This window comes from Ovis canadensis, chromosome 1 (assembly GCF_042477335.2).
Source record: "Ovis canadensis isolate MfBH-ARS-UI-01 breed Bighorn chromosome 1, ARS-UI_OviCan_v2, whole genome shotgun sequence".
Lineage (NCBI taxonomy): Eukaryota > Metazoa > Chordata > Mammalia > Artiodactyla > Bovidae > Ovis > Ovis canadensis.
This window is the reverse complement of record NC_091245.1, coordinates 187854202-187873159: the sequence shown is the minus strand read 5'-3', so window position 1 is coordinate 187873159 and position 18958 is coordinate 187854202. Positions and strand designations below refer to the sequence as shown.

Genomic DNA, 18958 nt, shown 5'->3' with positions numbered 1-18958 from the left:
GGGGTCTGAGGCTTATACAATTGTGGGAGTTTTCTTTATAAAACAGAATGCAGAGTTGCAGATGTGTAGTTAGGTATCAAGAAAATATGCGTTTGTGAGAAAGAATGAGAAGAGAAATCACAATAAATTACAAATATTAAAAAGGATAGTAGCAAACGTCATGAAATCCAGAAAGACAGCGTAACATTTTGATTAACTGTCTGACACTCCTCTATGGTATCTTTGATTGTCTCCTTGTGGGAGACAGAATAACGACCCAAAGACGTCTGTGTCCTGATCCCTGGAGCACGTGAATATGTTTCCTTACGTGGCACAAGGGTCTCTGCGGCTGTGATTGAGAATGCAGGCCTTGAGATGGGGAATTACCCAGGTGGGCTCTGTCTAATCACCTGAATCCTCAAAAGACTTTCTTGGATTTATTCAAAGAAAGAGATGTGATGACGGACAAGAGGTCAGTTCTGCCGGCTTTGAAGATGGGAGAAGAGACCAGGAGTGTGGGTGGCATCTAGAAGAGCCAAGGGGGTCCCTGCCTGAAGAGACCAGTCTGGCGACACCTTGATTTTAGCTCAGTGGCACTGATTTTGGCCTTAGAACATCCAGAACTATAAGACAGTTCATTTTGCATTATTTAAGCCACCAGTTTCTGGTACTACTATAACAGCAATAGTGAGTGAATTATATTCCTTGTAGAACAATGATTTTGTAATGTCATTTTAAATATAAAGAGTAGAAAGATCATTCCTCTAGCACTGGTGATCAAAATTTGCTTTTTATTATGATAATAGAGAAAAGTTTCATCTTTACAACTAAGTCAAGGATTGTTGTCAACTTAAGAAAACCTCTGTCAAGATATTTTTCATGGAAGTTTTATATTTGGAGGAATTCTCCGTCAGTTAAACTCTGCCTTCACCCATTTCAGACCTCTGTCCCCTCCTCTAGCCTGTGCTGGACGCCACGGGGCGCGGTGATGTGGCCACAGGCAGGCCCTGTGCTTCCCTGTCAGGACGGTGGGCGAGCCGGCGGAGGGGGCCTTCCTGGAACTGCAGCCACGCTGGCTGGCTAGCAGCCCTGCTCTGCGTCCGGAGCTGCAGCCACGCGCCCATGCTGTGTGTGTCCCCAGATCATTGCCCTTAGCCTGGCCCCGGACATGCCCAGGGCCATTCCATCCCCACTCAACTTCAAGGAAAATGTGACGGTGAGTAGAAATCTCCGAAACAGCTGTGATTCATGTCTGACTTTTGAAAATGTTACAAAAGCATATGATGTGATTCGGAAGAGTACATGTGAATGAGGGCCTAAGCCTCATTATCTAAAATCCACCTCTGCTCTGGTTCTGTTGCACCTATAAAACTACATGTTTATATGTATTTTATATATATATATATATATATATATATATAATATAAAACCTGTAAAACTACACATATATATGTATAAAACACACACACACACATATATACACCCTATAAAACTAAGCCGCATAGCCTGCTGCAGTCTCCAGGGGAGCTTACACCTCAGACCAATGAAGCCTTGACTGCCCAGTCTCTCTGTGTTCCATTTTGATGCTGTTGTCAGGTCTGAACACATTGACAAAAGTGTCAAAACAAAGCGTTTCAGAGAGGCCCCTTCTATGGATCAGGCATCAGAGAGGGAGGGACTGCCTGGCCTGTGGTCAACACCGCTGCTTCCCTGCTGCACATTAACCCTTCTTCTTGCTTGAGTGGCACTCCCTTCTGGCAGGCTTCATAGGTGGCGCTAGTGATAGAGAACCTGCCTGCCAATACAGGAGGCAAAAGAGACGCAGGTTCAATCCCTGAGTCAGGAAGATTTCCTGGAGGAGGGCATGCCAACCCGTTCCAGTATTCTTGCCTGGAGGATCCCATGGAGAGAGGAGCCTGGTGGGCTACAGTCCATGGGGTCGTAAAGAGTTGGACGTGACTAAAGTGACTTGGCATGCACACTTCCTTCTAGCAGTTCTGAGGTGGGAGGAGTGGGCTTCCACTGGAGAAGAATGGATTGGCAGCAAGTGGGAGTTACAGTGAGATCTGAGATTTTGAAATGCATGAGATCAGAGAAAGCTTTTGTTAGAAAAAAGTGCTACTTTCCCCTCTCCTCATGTTGGAAAAAGACAGGATGTGTCAGATAAAGTGCCACTGTTTGTGACACAGTTATATGAGGGGTTAAACGGTGTTACGTTCGCATGTTCAAAGCCTCCCGTCTCTGTCCTTGTGAAAGAGACTCATAAACTAGCCAGTCTGAGCCTGCTGGCGGAGCATGAGGCTAGGTAGGCCTGTCCCACCCACACTGCCCTCACAGGGGCTGCTGGTTGGACCAGGTCCAAGTGCCTGCCAGTGGTCCATCAGCTTCCTGGGCCTGTGGGGCATGGGGTAATTGCTCTCTCCAGTGGCATGGGATCTATTGACCTGTTCAGATCCTTTCCTGGTGAATCTGAATGTCAGAAACACAGACGAGGCCAAGTTAAAGGGCCTGATGTCTGGGCTGTTGCCTAGGGGGCCACCAGATTCCAAGAATACTATCATGTTGTTGGAACAGATCAGTAATGAGGCAAGCCTAAATTGTTTTCTTCCCTACCAAGGTAGTCCTCACCCTGAGGTGCAGATTTAAAACATATATTAAGTTAACCTTAAAGACGAATTCCAACAGACATTAGGTGCAGATAAATATTGATTCTACTTACACAAAGTACCTAGAATAGTCAAATTCATAGCATCAGAAAGGACACTGGTAGATGCCAGGGGCTGGGAGGCGGGGAGTGGGAATGGGGAGTTAATGTTTAATGAGGAGAGAGTTTCAGTTTAGGAAGGTGAAAAGTCAAGAGGTGGGTAACAGCGAGAGAGCACAAGAATGTGAATGTACTTAGTGCCCCTGAACTGCACAGTTAAATATGGTTCAAATCGTGTGTTTTATATTATGTGACTTCTACCACCAAAAAAAAAAACAAAACTTTTTTTTAAAGCCTCCTTAACAGTGCCGACTACTCTCTGTCCAGGAGCACTCCTGTGCCTATACACAGGGCCACTCACCCGACCACCTGGAGGCATACGGGGTCAGAAACGGAGTCGAGTCGTGTGTGCTGGAGGGCTGTTGGCATGGAATGAGTGGACTACTTTATTATCTAAACATTTTACTTTTCAAGAAGTCATCTGGGTGGAAAACAGTGCAGAATAAATGACATATTTTGACTGTGAAGAGCACGTCCACAGACATGTGAAAAGATGCTCATATTACTAATCACTAGGGAAAGGCAACTCAGAATCACAATGAGAACTCATCTTACATCCTATCTTACAGACAGGAGGGCTGCTCTCACAAAAACAGAATAACAAGTGATGGCAAGGATGCGGAGAAGTTAGAACTCTTGTGTATTGCTAGTGGGAATACAAAATGGTGCAGGCACTATGGAAAACAGTAAGGAGATTCCTCAGAAAAAAAGTAGGATTGCCAAAGACTGAGCAATTCTACTTCTGGATTGAAAGCAGGGTCTTGAGATATTTGCACACCCTTGTTCACAACAGCATTATTCACAACAGTCAGCAGGAAGAAGCAACCAAAATATCCATCAACAGATAAATGGATAAATAAAATATGATATATACATAATGAAATATTTTCAGTCTTGAAAAGGAAGGTAATTCTGACATATATTACAACATGAATGAAACTTAAGAACATTATGCTAAGTGAAATAAGCCAGTCAAAAGGACAAATACTGTATGATTTGACTTACATGATGTACCTAGGGTAATCAAACTCACAGAAATAGGAAGTGGAATGGTGGCAGTGTACAGTGTGGTGACTGCAGTTAGTAACACTATTATTTGAAAGTCACTGAGAGCATGTCTTAAGCATTCTTACCACACACACAGGAGTTAACTTTGTTCACTTTGTGAGGGGTCAGATGTGTTAATTTTCTTGACCTTGATAATTGCTCTACAGTGTAAACGTATATCAAATCGTCACGTTGTACACTTTAAACTCACACAATTATAGTGCGATTGTTTTTTCAATAAAGTTAAAATAAGTAGGATGGTGGTTGCCAGGGGCTTGTGGGAAGAAGGGAAAGGCAAGTTGTTGTTTCGTGAGTATAGACTTTCAGTTTTATAGGATGAAAACATTCTGGAGAATGATTGCATAATATGCATACAGCTAACATTACCAAACCACAGACTTGAATGTTAAGGTAGTAGGTGAATACTCAGTATATTGTACACAGTTTTAAAAAATCACATGTCACCAAGCAGCTGTTGATCAAATATTTAGAGAATGTGGAAAGAGAAGCCAAGTATCTCCTCTGGTCAGTGGCTAAGACTTCGCTCTCCCAATGCAGGGGCCCTGGTTTGATCCCTGTTCGGGGAACTAGATCCCACATGCTGCAACTAACAGTTTGCTTCCTGCAACTACAGAGCCCACAGGCTGCAAATAAGACCTGACACAGCCAAATAAACATGTGTTTTTAAAAGTGATTATACTCTATTTCAAAGAAGAGAGAAAAGCCAAGATACTGGGCCAGCGTGGGTGCCACAGATCCCAGGCACACAGAGAAGGTGGACAGCCAGGAAGGGCTGTGAGGAGGCCAGAGCCATGAGGCGGAGAAGCAGCAAAAAGGAAAAGTACCAACAGTGGCTAAAAGCTCTACAGGGAGGGATCAAAAGGTACCCAGGTGAGTTAAGCTGCATTTGACCCTGGATGGCCTTAGTTTTTAAGCCACATTTTAGCCTCCGTGAGGCATGAAAGTTGTGCCCCTTCTCTCCAGGCTGCTTCAGAAGCTCCACTGCTTAAGCTAACCCTGCACCTGCTTCTCATCTAGGATGAGGGTTCTCCAGCTTTCCAAGAATACAGATCACCTGAGGAGCTTGTTAAAATGCAAATTCCAATCCCCGGATCAGGGTGGGCTTAAGCCCTTCCTGCCTTTCTGACCACTCCCTGGGTCTGCTGGTTTGCATCCACACTGAGCAGCAAAGACCTACGCAGTCAACCAGCCAGACAGAAAATCAGCAGGACGCAAAAAGGATGTGATGGAGAACATGATGGAGTAGTGGGTAGAGGGTAAGATAATAAAAACATCTTTGGCGTTCTGGAAAATAGAGGAGATGGGCAAATACACACAAAATGACTGGCGTCATAAATTGTTGTTTAAAGTCAACATCCATTTTGGGGTAAGACAGACCCTTCCCAGGAAAAGGGTGTGGGGAGGAGTTACATATACAGTTAATCTTGAAATGAGTCGAGTTGAAAAGCTTTGAAATCTGGTTACTGAGATTAAGGGGAAGAAAGAGTGAGCATTTTGGAGCTGAAGCCATAGAGAGTCTAAATGAAAGGGAAAATGGTAGAAAAATCGTGTCCTTAGGTATAGAAGGTCTCAGAAACAGCAGGATTATTTTTTTATATTTTGTGTAAATACTTCTTATTTCTGCATATGTAACATGTATATTTTATAACATGTATATATCTGTGCATGCACGCACACGTGTGTGTGTGTGTGCCCAGAGGGTAAAGAGGGAAAAAAAGCAGGTTAAAGGAAATTACATAAGAACTGAATTTTTAAGAAATCAACAGTGAAGCTTAAAAACCTTTGTTTTGTTCAATGAAGGGAGATGTTTGGTAAACTTACCAACTCACATTACACAGGTTTTTTTGTTTACCAAATGATTTCAAAATCATCTCATGTGGAGACACTGAGGTGGGCAGAGCAGGGCTTATCCCCAGTTGGGCAGGGCAGGTTGCATTATGTTTTTAACAAATGAGGAAATTGGGGCTTCGAAGTGTGTCCAAGGTCACAAAGGTAGTAAGTGATAGGCCTTTTCTTTCCTCTGTTTTCTGATTATTTCTATAGTGCAAATAGATACAATATGTAAGTTAAATTTTTGTCACAAAACTCATGCAGATAAAATGAGATCATATATTTACAATTTTTATTCAAATAAATCAAATACTCTGAACAAGACTCCCACTCCTTGGCCCTGGCAGGGAACAGACACCCAGAGGAAACAGCAAAAATCACCTTGTATGAATTTGCTTATGAGAGGCTGGCTGCTATCTTTGGCCATAAATGAAATTTGGCCTTTGTGCTTCCTGGGACACAATCATCAAAGAGGTCAGAAGGTTCATTCCTCGACTTGGATCAGCCCAAGTCAAAAGTACACCTCTACTCTCTTCCAATATTTAACAAGGCACATTGACCTCTGATGTAACTGCCTGTCTCTTAAACATGCATGTGAAGTGCTCTTATTGCCAGTAGTTTTATAGTTTGGCTCTTTGTTTGGAATCCATAGAGACCTGGGAGAATTGTTTCATATATTACATGAAAGGTTTAGCTGTGTCTCCTCATCTTAACTATCAGTTGGGTATTCAGTTTGTTATTTTGATGTTTCACAGACGCTCCCGGAGGTATGGCAGGTAGATGAGCGGGTATCAGGTGGCAGACAATTCTTCCCAACCCTCTTCAGATCAAAAGGCCCCAGTGTGCAAGAAGGAGTCCCACACACACTCCTGGGTTATTCCCAGGTTGTGACCAGGGCACAACCCCAGCCCCAAAGAATCCTGCAGAGACGTCTCCAAGAAATATGAGTTCACAGTGTGAAATAACAATGAATTAAAATCAGGAACATGACAAAAACAATTAAGACATCTAAGTGCAAATGGTATTCCTAGAATTGTGCAGTGTACAACATATACAACTGGGTGCATCAGCCCTGTGGCTGTCCTCTGGCATGGCTCCAATTTAGCACTGTGCCAGAAGGCCATGAAGGCAGCAAGACCAGGAGGGAAAAAACACTGTGTAAAGATTAGAAAGAGCAAAATGCTTGTTACATATGTTTAAGAAGTCTACCAAGAAATTCCAAAGGAATCAGCAGATCAACTTTTACAACAGTTAAGAGAATTCAGTGAGGTAACAAGATGAAATATCATGGAATATCTAAACAAAACAGATTTTAGTGGAAAAAAATAAATTAGAAACAATAAAGCTATAATGGAAACTGGCTCAAGAATGGGAAATAAATACAAAATAATATAGAATCCAAGGATAGACATGCAAAACAGAGAACTTAGTATGTGATAAAGGTTTACATTTCAAATGAATAAGGACAGACTTTTCAATAAAGCAATTGAAATAATTAATAGAAATAAGTTCCAGGTAGACGGAAAGCCTATTTTTTAAATGATAAAAGTGTGGCAAAATATTGATATAATCTTAGCTGTTGAAAAGGCTTTCTCATATAAGAAGTAAAGAGCATAGTCCATAAAGGAGAAAATCAATAAAAAGACCTACATCAAAATAATAATAGCAAAATTAGTAAATACTTCTGTTGACTAAAAACATGATGCAAAGTTAAAAACACAAGTGACAATTTTAGAGTACTGTATATAAATCAAAGGGTTATCATCAAGAATAAATATCAGACTCCTACAAATGAGTGGGAAAAGATAGACCAGTATAAAATGAGTTAAAGAACAGACAATTAAGAGGGAAATAGAATGGTGATGAATTATTTTTTTTTTTAAATGCCCAGCCTCACTGGTTGTTATGGATTGTGTCTCCGAGGACCTCAGACTGTATTTGGAGACAGACTCTTTAGACAGTGGATTAAGCTCAAGTCTGGTTGTTAGGCTGAGCCCTAACACAATGTGATGAGTCTCCCTGTAAGAAGAGGAATGTGGACACAGAGAGACACCGGGATGGACTCACAGAGGAAGGTGCCATCAGTGAGCCAAGGAAAGAAGGCTCAGGAGAAACCAAACCTGCCGACACCTTAATCTTGCACTTTCTGCCCTTTATGTGAGAAAATAAATTTCTTTAGTGTAAGCCATCTAGTCTGTGGTACTTCCAGTCTGGAAACTAATATATTAGTAATCAGGGAAATTTGAGTATTTTCTTAAATGGGCTACTGTTCTGATACATCCAATTGGGAAAGTAATCAAATGTTTAATAAGTAGCAAGCATCAGGGTGTGGAGGAATAGTAACTGTTGTTCTCAGCTGGAGGGAATATAAAATGGTACAGGCACTGTGGCAGGCCATCTGACAGTCTTAAAAATTAAAACGCATGTATTCTGTGATGGAGTGATCCAGCTTCTCAGTAGCTCCTAAAGGGAAACACTTGAAGGTGGGCATGAGAAGATGTAAACAGGAAAAGTCACTGTAGTGTTGTTGGTAAGAGTAAAAACTTGGAAACAGCTAAAATATTTATCAAAAAGGAAATGGCTAAATGAAAGAATTGTACTCTGCAATAGTGTGTAGCAGTTAAAATTTCCGTAAATACAGAAAAGCTCCATATGGAATATGGGAAGGGAAAATTTGAGTGGAATATCAAGGAGAATAATAAGACATTGTATGTAGTATGTTAGGACATATATGTGTGTGTGAATGCAAAGGAGACCATCCAGCAGTAAACACACCAAACTGATCAGTTACTTTTGTAGGAACAGGGGAGCTGCACCAGCAGGATGGCTAACAGAATTTCACTTCATCTGTAAGACTTTTTCACTTCACAAGAAGTGTGTATCACTGCTTGCATTTGTAATTTTTACAAGCTATTACTAACCATGGTTTAGTCAGTTTTGTGGTTGTCTATTAGGTTTATTCCATAATAACTGAGAGACAAGTTAATACTTTGAGACTAGGAATTGGCAGACTTTTTCTGTAAAAGGCCAGGCAGTTAATACTTCAGGCTTTGGTGGCTACATCAGCTCTTTTGTAACTACTCAGTTCCACTGTTATAAGGCAAAATCAGCTATAGCTAATGCCACATAATGAATGGGCACGGCTGCGTTCTCATCAAACTTTATGAAAACATGGCTCACATTTCACCTGTGAGCCGTAGTCTGCCAATTCCTTGTTTAGACTAAGTTTATTACATAACTAAAACTATTTTAAATAAATATTTAAATGCGTTTAAATATTTTAAAGTGCATTTGAATATTTATAGAAAAATAATCTTTCTTATTAACCAACTAATTGGAGAAGGCAATAGCAACCCACTCCAGTACTCTTGCCTGGAAAATCCCATGGACGGGGGAGCCTGGTAGGCTGCAGTCCATGGGGTTGCTAAGAGTCAGCCTGACTGAGCGACTTCACTTTCCTGCATTGGAGAAGGAAATGGCAACCCACTCCAGTGTTCTTGCCCGGAGAATCCCAGGGACGGGGGAGCCTGGTGGGCTGCCATTAGAGACCAAACACCCATCGCAGTGGAGATAATCCCTTGACCATGACCATCTTGGTGGTGACCAGCACCCTTCCCAGCCTCAGAGTTGCACAACTATCCATGGGATGGCAATGGGGAGGACAGTGCTTGCCAACAGAGTCAAGCTTTGGTGGCCTCAGAGGTGACTCCTGAACCTCCCCAGATGTGGAGTTGCCTTAAAGCAGAGTCTCTGGCCATAGGCTCAGCCACGCTGAGCTGTGAGGTGGGGTTAAGAGGGCTTGATGGAGGAGAGGCTCCATTCTGTGGGGCAAGGTGCCTCTCCTGGCATGAGAGACAGCAAACTCACCGGTCCAAAGCCAGCTCTGCCCCAGGGCTACACAGGGTGCGGCTGGCCTTGGAGGGACCCCACTCTGAGGGTGTGAGGCCCTGTGACGGTCAAGCTGCTTTGTCTCAGCCTTGATTCCAAAGTCTGCCAGCTCTAACTCAGCAGGTTGCGAGGAACCAGGGCTGGGGTGCTCCCGGCTCCTGTAGCTCCAGCGCTTGCAGTCCCCGACACTGGTATTTTCTGGATCAGGAGACTCCAACTGTACAACAGAGCTGATTGTATGTATGACTTATGGTGGTGCATGTGCGGTTGAGGCTTCCACTGTGATTATTTCTCTAGGCGGCAAGTGAGGGATAAGGAAGCATCATTAATGAGACAATATTAAGTGATTGCCTTTGTGGCTTTTTTTCATTCTGGAAATGTGGAGAACAGCAAGGCCAATACATACACACCCCGTTGTGACTGCTGACCTCAAACTTGAGATACACTTGTGTTCCCACGCTTCTTTCACATGGAACTGGGGGTGATTCGCCATCAGCAAAAGAGAGAGGAAAAACCATACCTGTTAGGTAGTGACTTCTTTGCTCCGACTTCTCCTTTGAGGTCTACTTTCTTCCCCTTTGAGGTCCACTTTGAACAATCAGGAATAAAGGAGCAATCAGAACATCAATATCCCTGAAGTAGCTGCCTTGTTAAAGACTGGAACATTAGCTTTCCTCAGGAGTGAACACTTCACTCGGGTAAGAGGCTACGGCTACAGCTCCTGCTGCAGTCAGGACAGTGCTTCCTCTTCCCTGTACTATAGTCATAGGTTATTATTTCCCAGGATCTGAGCCAATCTTGTCTCTCACCCACATTTCAGTCCAGGCCAGAGGTAGGCTGTAATGGCCTCCATCTGGCACTCCTAAGTCCCAAGTCCAGCGCTTGAACTTGCAAATGACCAGATTACCGTATTTACTCTCATTATGTGCACCCTACTTTTCCTCAGATGTCTTCACTGTAAAACAGGAGAAGGGGAGGAATGTTGCTAGCTTCTGCTTTGTCTAATCAGTTCTGAGCAAATTTCATGTATCTGAAGGGCTTTGCATTTTAGACCCTGAGGTAAAGTTAATTTGAACTTAGGTCTCAAACACTTCTTCCTTTGTCTGAAGCTACTTTGCCTGACAGTGTTACTTGACTTGATACTGCATGTTTGTGTAAGAGAGCGGCAAGCATACAGGGAGAGGGAAAGACTGTGAAATGAGGGGTCTGAGCACAGCTCACAGGAGTGTAACCTGTGGCTCTGGCCTAAGGACAGCCAGCTGACCAGGAGCAGGCAGCATGGACCACTGGGACAAGTCCTCAGGGTTCTTCCTTCCACCACACCCTCCCAGCAGCCCCTTACTCCTCAGCCTGCATGGACCACTGGGAGAAGTTCTCAGGGTTCTTCCTTCCTCCAGGCCCTCCCAGCAGCCCCTTGCTCCTCAGCCTGAGCCTCAGGTTCCCAGCACCAGCTGCTGATGGCTGTTCTAGCTCTCAAGGGAAAAGAGGAGACGAGAGCCCGAAGTGCTGAGTGTCACAGGATATGTTTTTCACTTGCTTTGTTTTTAAGGGTGCTTTATGGAGATGTGCGGAGTGAGCTAGGTACATGCTTCAGACAACAGTAAGCAGGGTGCTGGCCACGAAGAGAAAGGAACAGGGGAAGCGGAGAGAAAGGGGAGAAGACCTGCTGGTTAGACAGGTGCGGGAGAGAGCTGTGTGAAGACTGGGGCTTCCTCACACTATTTCCTGATTTAAACTGTTTTTATTTTGAACTCATGTCTTAATCCAGTCCTCCTGATGAGAAAAGCAAGAATATCTAAGTACAGTTTTTGTTTGGTCTTTAGTTAAGTTGGTTTCTTCTCTTCCACTCATTTTGCCCCTCCCAAGGGATAAGGAGGATTTGAGTCCAGGGTTTCCTCAATTCAGTTCAGTCGCTCAGTCGTGTCCAGCTCTTTGCGACCACATGAATCTCAACACGCCAGGCCTCCCTGTCCATCACCATCTCCCGGAGTTCACTCAGACTCACGTCCATGGAGTCCGTGATGCCATCCAGCTATCTCATCCTCGGTCATCCCCTTCTTCTCCTGCCCCCAATCCCTCCCAGCATCAGAGTCTTTTCCAGTGAGTCAGGGGTGAGCATTTCTCAAGTGCTTGCTTGCTTTGCTCTTCCCAGCCAAGTGCAGAAAATAGAGCAGCTCGTACAGCCTGCTGTGAGAGGTCTGCAGCAGGGGTGGTGACCTGCACCACCGAGCAGGGGGCTCTTTTCTTTCAGTCAAGTTTCTGATTGTCCACAGGGGATTCTGTTAAGACTGGGAAATGTGGAATTACATGGTTGGGAGGTGGACTTGGGTAGGAAGGACCTAGTGAAATACTGTATTTGGGTCCCAGGGGATGCAGCCTCTCTGGTGTGCCCTGGGGAGTGCTGGCTGGGGGTGGTGGTGCCTCTGGTGCCCTGAGAAGCTATAATCTAAAGATCCTGAACACAGCCTTAGGGGTTGGAAAGCTGAAGATGGTTAAGAACTCATCCCAGGAAACTTAATTTGCAAGATTCTAAGTAGGTCTTTCTGGGAGCACAGAAGATCTTTAAGGGTAGTGAAAATATTCTTATAAGATACTGTAATGTTAGATACATGTCATTATACATTTGTCCAAACCCAAAGAATGTACAACACCAAGAGTGAGCTCTACAGTAAACTCTGGATTTTGGGTAATTATGATATGTCAATGTATGTTCATTGATTGTAACAAATGTCCCATTTTGGTGAGGGGTGTTGATAATGGGGACCCTGTGAATGTTGAGAGCAGAGAGTATATGGGAAATCTCTGTACCTTCCTCTGAATTTTGCTGTGAAACTAAAGCTTCTCTAAAAATACCCAAAGTCTTAGAAGAAAAAACTAGGCCTTTTTGTAAAGACAAGCATTTCCAGAGTCAGGGGAAAAAAAAAAAAAAGGCAGATCCCAGCTTAGTTAGAGGCTTCCCTGGTGGCTCAACAGCAAAGAATCTGCCTGCAGTGCAGGAACATGGGAGAAATGGGTTCAATCCCTGGAGGAAGGCATGGCAACCCACTCCAAGATTCATGCCTGGAAAATCCCATGGACAGAGGAGCCTGGTGGGCGACAATCCATGGAGTCACAGAGTTGGACACGACTGAAGCGACTTGGCATGCACACAGCTTAGGTAAGGCAGCTTGCCAGAAGCTTGAGTCACAGGTGAAAAACATAGCTTTCCTCTCTCAATTCTTCCTGGCTCACACGGTCCTGGCCTTATCTCTCTTATAAAAACAGTGGATTATTTACAGGAGGAGCAGAAACTGAGAACCACTCAGTGGTCATAAAACCATGAGGTAGAGAAACTGCTCTCAGGTTTCTGCAGGATCTTCTGGATTCCTTTTCCTCTGGATCTCTTGTGTGAGCAAAAGACAGAAGAAAGGTGTCAGGACCGCCTGGCTTCTGGAGTCTGTAACGGCAATTTTAACTCAGCTCTAAACTAAGAAACAACCAGAGAGTGCACTCTAGTTATTAAGAAGACCACACTGATGCTCCCAGATAGCAGCCTCAAGCACAGCTGAGAAGTAGGAGAAATGTGAGTCCTCGGCCTCCGTTCTTTTGCAGCAGCCAGAACACCGATTCAATCGACATGAGTTTGGGTGAACTCCGGGAGTTGGTGATGGACAGGGAGGCCTGGCATATTGCGGTTCATGGGGTTGCAAAGAGTCGGACATGACTGAGAGACTGAACTGAACTGAGCTGATCTGAAGAAGAGTGAAACCCTTAAGCCACTGGCAAGGGAAAAGCAGATCTAATAAGCATAGGGAGTTTCCTTAGTGTGAATCCACTTCATGTTTTACCTCCCTCTGAGGAATTGTGCTTATGCTTGGTCAGTTGTGCCCGACTCTTTGTGACCCCATGGACACATGACCCCCTGTCTGTGGGATTCTCCAGGCAAGAATACTGGAGGGGGTTGCCGTTTCCTTCTCCAGGGGTTCTCCCCAACCCTGGGTTAAACCTGCATCTCTTGAGTCCATGCACTGGTGGGCAGATTCTTTACCACTGCACCACCTCAGTAATCTTCTTGGCCTCTGTAGTTTCCTATTTGTAGGAAGGCAAAGAAGAGATCATAAAGCATAGTCGTTTCACCTTATTTATGGCTCACATAGTCCATTTCTTTCTGAATCAGATAAGCCTCACCTTTCCTCTTCCAGTTTACAATGTCTTTCACTGTGAATCCTTGGCAGTATTTTACACTTTTCATAGCAGTCAGTGGTGCTTTCAAGAGCAGCAGGTTAAGTCATCCTCTTCCAGATATAGGGTGACCAATGTAAGGTGGAGTATTTGTATTTAAAAACAGAACAGAGAGAGTCAACTAAAGGAGTCATGTGTGGACAGGGAATGTTGGCCGCCCCTCCCAGGTCTACAAGGACTGCAGCAGTGCTCCTGAGGGGAGTTCAGGGAGGAGAAAAATAGGGAGCATCCTGTGCTTCGGACACTGGCCCTCGATACTTAAGATGCATATCTAAGGAGTAATTTCAGTGTCCAGACTCTTGCATCTTCCTGTATAGAAAAGCACTAACATCATTCACTTAAGATGTCTGTTCTTTGTGATTCACAGTAATCTTTTGATGCTTGACCATGTGTTTGTTTTCCAACCTCGAACTCCATTATATCCTGGCTCATCCTTTACCTCTTCAGAGTAGCTTCCCAGTGCTATTTGAGAAGCTGTCTTTCAGGAGGCTATAATCCTCAGTAAAAATTTTCACCAATGGTATAAATTCAGGTTGAGCCTGAGGGAAATAGATATTAATCAGCCAGACAGGTATCCTTCTCAAAATCTCTTGGGATTCCCCTGGGGTGTGCTCAAGGAGGCCCCTGGAAAAGGGGGCAGCCAGGCAGGGCTTATGGAGGTGCAGCTCTTGTCCTCATGGGGTGGTCTTGGGGGAACCCTCTCCCTTTTTGTCCTTGGGTGGAGACAGTAGAAGAGGCCCCAAGAAGACTAAGAATAGGAAACTTCTCTTTGAACATGGTTCCATTTTTCATAAGTGGAAGCAGTGCCAAGAATATTCCCTTCCTAGAAATGACTTAGGGGAGTCACTAAACTTGAGCTTCAGCTGTTTCAGACCCTATAATTGCTCCAAGGCACCATCATCAATCATACTTGTGAAGCTGAGTCTGGCCTCTGTACCCCGACACCAATTTAAATCTTGCAGACAGATTTTGGGTGAAGTAGAAAAGAACAGCTTTATTGCTCTGCCAGGCAAAGGGGGCCACAGTGGGCCCCTCAAATGCAGTGTGTCCTTATGCAGAGGGGGTAGTGAAGAGTTTTATTACAATGGTTCAAAGAGGGTGTGATCAGTTTGCAGCTGTTCTTCTGATTGGTTGGTGGTAGGTAATGGGAGTCAGCACCATCAAGCTTCTATGTCTTCTGAGGTCTATGTATTTGTGGGCAGCATGCCATTAACTTCTCCCATCTGGTGAAGTTTCTGTATCTGCAAAACAGCTGAAAGATATTGTTATGTATATCTCTTGAGGGGGAACCAGAATCTTGTCCTGAGATTGCACTACTATTTCTTGACTGTTCTCCGCTGTCTCTATAATCCCTCTCTTCCCTACTTAGCATCTGTTTGAAGCTGCCCTTGGAACTCAGGGAAGGTCATGGAGGCTGAATGAAGCCTGTTTCCTGTAATCAGTAAGTGGAGGACACAGAAAGGCTTTTGTGCCCGTGAGCCCAACAGGTCCTGCTCACAGTATCAGTTGGAGCCCCAGTATCTATCTTCTCAGAGTCTTGGAACTCATTTGTAAACTATACTGCAGAATATGATACCTGTCCCTGATGGTAATCCCCCTGAGGGTGGAGCCCCTGACCTGTACCACATTCATTTGGTGGGTGCTCTGTTTGGTTCAGTAATTCTTTTAAAGATAGTCTTTCCTGACAATGAGCTCTGTTTTGAATGAAAAGGAGAAAAAAAAATCAGCTCATAACCATCTTGAAAGACTTTTCTTTGCAGCTCATGATATCATTAAATGAAACTCATGCTTCTAATTTATTATTAAATGAATTAATGCTCAAATGAGTTGTTCAGTTGCCCAGCCATGTCCGACTCTTGCAACCCCATGGAATGCAGTGCACAGGCCTCCCTGTCCTTAATCATCTCCCAGAGTTTTCCCAAGTTCATGTTCATTGCATCTGTGATGCCATCCAGCCATCTCATCCTCTGACTCCCTCTCCTCCTTCTGCCCTCAATTTTTCCCAGCATCAGGGACTTTTCCAGTGAGTCATCTTTTTGCATCAGATGAACAAAACACTGGAGTTTCCGCTTCAGCATAAGTCCTTTCAGTGAATAGTCAGGGTTGATCTCCCTTAAGATTGACTGGTTTGATCTTCCTGTCCAAGGGACTTTCAGGAGTCTTCTTCAACACCACAGTTTGAAGGCATCAGTGCTTTGGTGTTCTGCCTTCTTTAGCTCCAGCTCTCACTACCACATATGATCACTGTGAAAACTATCGCCTTGACTATATGGATCTTTGTTGGCAGGGTAATGTCTCTGCTTTTCAACACATTGTCTAGGTTTGTCATTGCCTTCCTGCCAAGAAGAAATCGTCTTCTGATTTCATGGCTGCAGTCACCATCCGCAGTGATTTTGGAGACCAAGAAGAGGAAATCTGTCACTACTTCCACCTTTTCCCCTCCTAATTGCCATGCAGTAATGGGACCAGATGCTACAATCTTAGTTTTTTTTAAATAATTAGTCTTAAGCCAGTTCTTTCACTCTCTTCCTTCACGCTCATCAAGAGGCTCTTTAGTTCCTCTTCGCTTTCTGCCATTAGAGTGGTATCATCTGCATATCTGAGGCCGTTGATGTTTCTCCTGCCTCTCTTGATTCCAGCTTGTAACTCATCCAACCTGGCATTTCTCATGATGTGCTCAGTGTATAGATTAAACAAACAGGTGACAGCTGACAGCCCTGTAGTACTCCTTTCTCCATCTTGAACCAATCAGTTGTTCCATACAGGGTTCTAACTGTTGCTTCTTGACCTGCATACAGGTTTCTCAGGAGACAGGTCAGATGGTCTGGTATTCCCATCTCTCTAAGAGCTTTCCACAGTTTATCATGATCCAGACAGAAAGAAGCTTTATTGTAGTCAATGAAGCAGAGGTAGATGTTTTTCTGAAATTCCCTTGCTTTCCTCTATAACCCAGCAAATGTTGGCAGTTTGATCTCTAGTTCCTCTTCCTTTTCTAAACCCAGCTTGGAAGTTCTTGGTTCACATAATGCTGAAGCCTAGTATGCAAGATTTTAAGCATGACCTTACTAGCATGGAAGATGAGTGCAGCTGTTGGATGGTTAGCACATTATTTGGGGATTGGGATGAAGATTGACTTTTTCCAGTCCTGTGGCCACTGCTGTGTCTTCCAGATTTGCTGACAATGAATGCAAAACCTTTGATGGTGATGAAAGTAAAATCTGATGCTGCAAAGAACAGTATTGCATAGGAACCTGGAATGTCTGATCCATGAATCAAGGAAAATTATACATGGTCAAGCAGGAGATGGTAAGAATAAACATCTACATCTTAGGAATCCACGAAATAAAATGGATGGGAATGGGTTTAATTCAGATGCCCATTGCATCTACTACTGTGGGCAAGAGTCTCATAGAAGAAATGGTGTAGTCCCCATAATCAACATCATTAAAACCTACTTTTGATTTATTACTAAATTAATTAATACTCAAATGAGTAGAACCTCTTAAATTTCAATTTTTAAAACTTACACAGTGATGGTAGATGTCATAATAGAGATAAATTATATTTTGACAATAATGAAATAATTGAATATTAAATATATATATGGAATTGTTGCAGGAAAGGGGACCCATTCCAGGGCCCGAAAGAGGGCTTTTGTCTAACACTTGGAAATGAATTGTCAGAGGAGACACAAGGACTGACAAAGCAAGAGATTATTAGAAAGGGGCACTTGGTGGAGAGCAGAAGGGTAAGGGAACCCAGAAGGACTGCTCTGCCATGTGGCTCAGAGTCTCAGGTTTTATGGTGATGGGATTAGTTTCCAGATTGTCTTCAGCCAATCATTCTGACTCAGAGTCCTTCCTGGTGGTGAGCGTATTGCTTAGCCAAGATGGATTCCAGTGAGAAGGATTCTGGGAGGCTGGTAGGACATATGTACCTTTCCTGAATTCTTCCAGTTGGTGGTAGCTTGTTAGTTCCGTGTTCCTTACCAGGACCTCCTGGTAATTCGTGCAAGTGGCTACTGTCTTGCCTGTCCAGTGAGGGCAGTTTCAGTTAGTGTTTCCTCTAACAGAATTATCTAAAAACTAAAATAAACCACTGTAATGTTTAAGAGGGAGAAAGGAATTGAGGGGAAAAGGTGAAAATCTGGAATCTGATAACACAACAGTGCCTCTTTCTGGCAATATTAATGACAGTGACCTTCTCTCAACAGCTGTAGCTTGTTTCCTTTAGTCCTTAGTTTTCTTTTATTCTTTGCATGTGTGCTAAGTCACTTCAGTCATGTCCAACTCTTTGTGACCCCATGGACCATAGCCCACCAGGCTCTCTGTCCGCGGGATTCTCCAGGCAAGAATACTGGAGTGGGTTGCCATTTCCTCCTCCAGGAGCTCTTCCCAACCCAGGGATCAAGCCTGTGTCTCTCATGTCTTCTGCATTAGCAGATGGGTTCTTTACCTCTAGTGCCACCTGGGAAGTCCTTTATACTTTGCATATATTTAAAATAACCTTAAAAAGGTTTTTTTAATTATTTTTTATTGAAGGATAACTGCTTTACAGAATTTTGCTGTTTTCTGTCAAACCTCAACATGACTCCACCATAAGTATACATATATCCTCTCCCTTTTGAAACTCCCTCCCATCTCCCTCCCCATCCCACCCCTCTAGGTTGATACAGAGCCCTGTTTGAGTTTCTGAGCCATACAGCAAATTCCTGTTGGCTATCTATTTTACATATGGTAATGTAAATTTCCATGTTACTCTTTCCATACATCTCACCCTCTCCTCCCCTCTCCCCATGTTGTAAGTCTATTCTCTGTTTCTCCATTGTTGCTCTTCAGTACCATTTTTCTAGATTCCGCATATATGTGTTAGAATATGGTATTTATCTTTCTCTTTCTGACTCACTTCACTCTGTAAATAGGTTCTAGGTTCATCCACCTCATCAGAACAGACTCAAATGCATTCCTTTTTATGGCTGAGTAATATTCCATTGTGTATATATACCACAACTTCTTTATCCATTCATCTGTTGATGGAAATCTAGATTGCTTCCATGTTCTAGCTATTGCAAATAGTGCTGCAATGAACCATGGGATACATGTTTCTCTTTCAATTTTGTTTTCCTCGGGGTATATGCCTAGGAGTGGAATTGTTGGGTCATATGGTGGTTTTAGGACTTCCCTGGTGGCTCAGATGGTAAAGCGTCTG

The 18958-nt window shown here is 43.6% G+C and overlaps 2 protein-coding genes and 1 long non-coding RNA gene across 15 annotated transcripts in view; 1 reads left to right on the top strand and 2 right to left on the bottom strand.

The window, feature by feature from the left end:
* The window catches only part of NR1I2 (nuclear receptor subfamily 1 group I member 2), a 32528-nt gene extending 22109 nt beyond the window's left edge, over positions 1-10419 (bottom strand). For 11 of the 13 annotated variants that reach the window (XM_069555055.1, XM_069555044.1, XM_069555074.1 and 8 more), the window contains exon 1: positions 10050-10406. The gene's annotated coding sequence lies outside the window, so the exon portion shown is untranslated. Of the gene's footprint in view, positions 1-10049 lie in introns of all 13 variants that reach the window. The other 2 variants (XM_069555024.1, XM_069555078.1) reach the window with 2 other exon arrangements.
* On the top strand, positions 4374-7829 carry LOC138929770 (uncharacterized). The gene is made up of 3 exons (XR_011445960.1): positions 4374-4681; positions 4829-5067; positions 7533-7829. It is a non-coding gene; the product is annotated as an uncharacterized lncRNA (long non-coding RNA).
* Positions 10420-14717: 4298 nt separating the features above from the next.
* The window catches only part of CFAP91 (cilia and flagella associated protein 91), a 135670-nt gene continuing 131429 nt past the window's right edge, over positions 14718-18958 (bottom strand). Inside the window, exon 18 of the mRNA XM_069554752.1 lies at positions 14718-15002. The gene's annotated coding sequence lies outside the window, so the exon portion shown is untranslated. The remainder of the gene's footprint in view (positions 15003-18958) is intronic.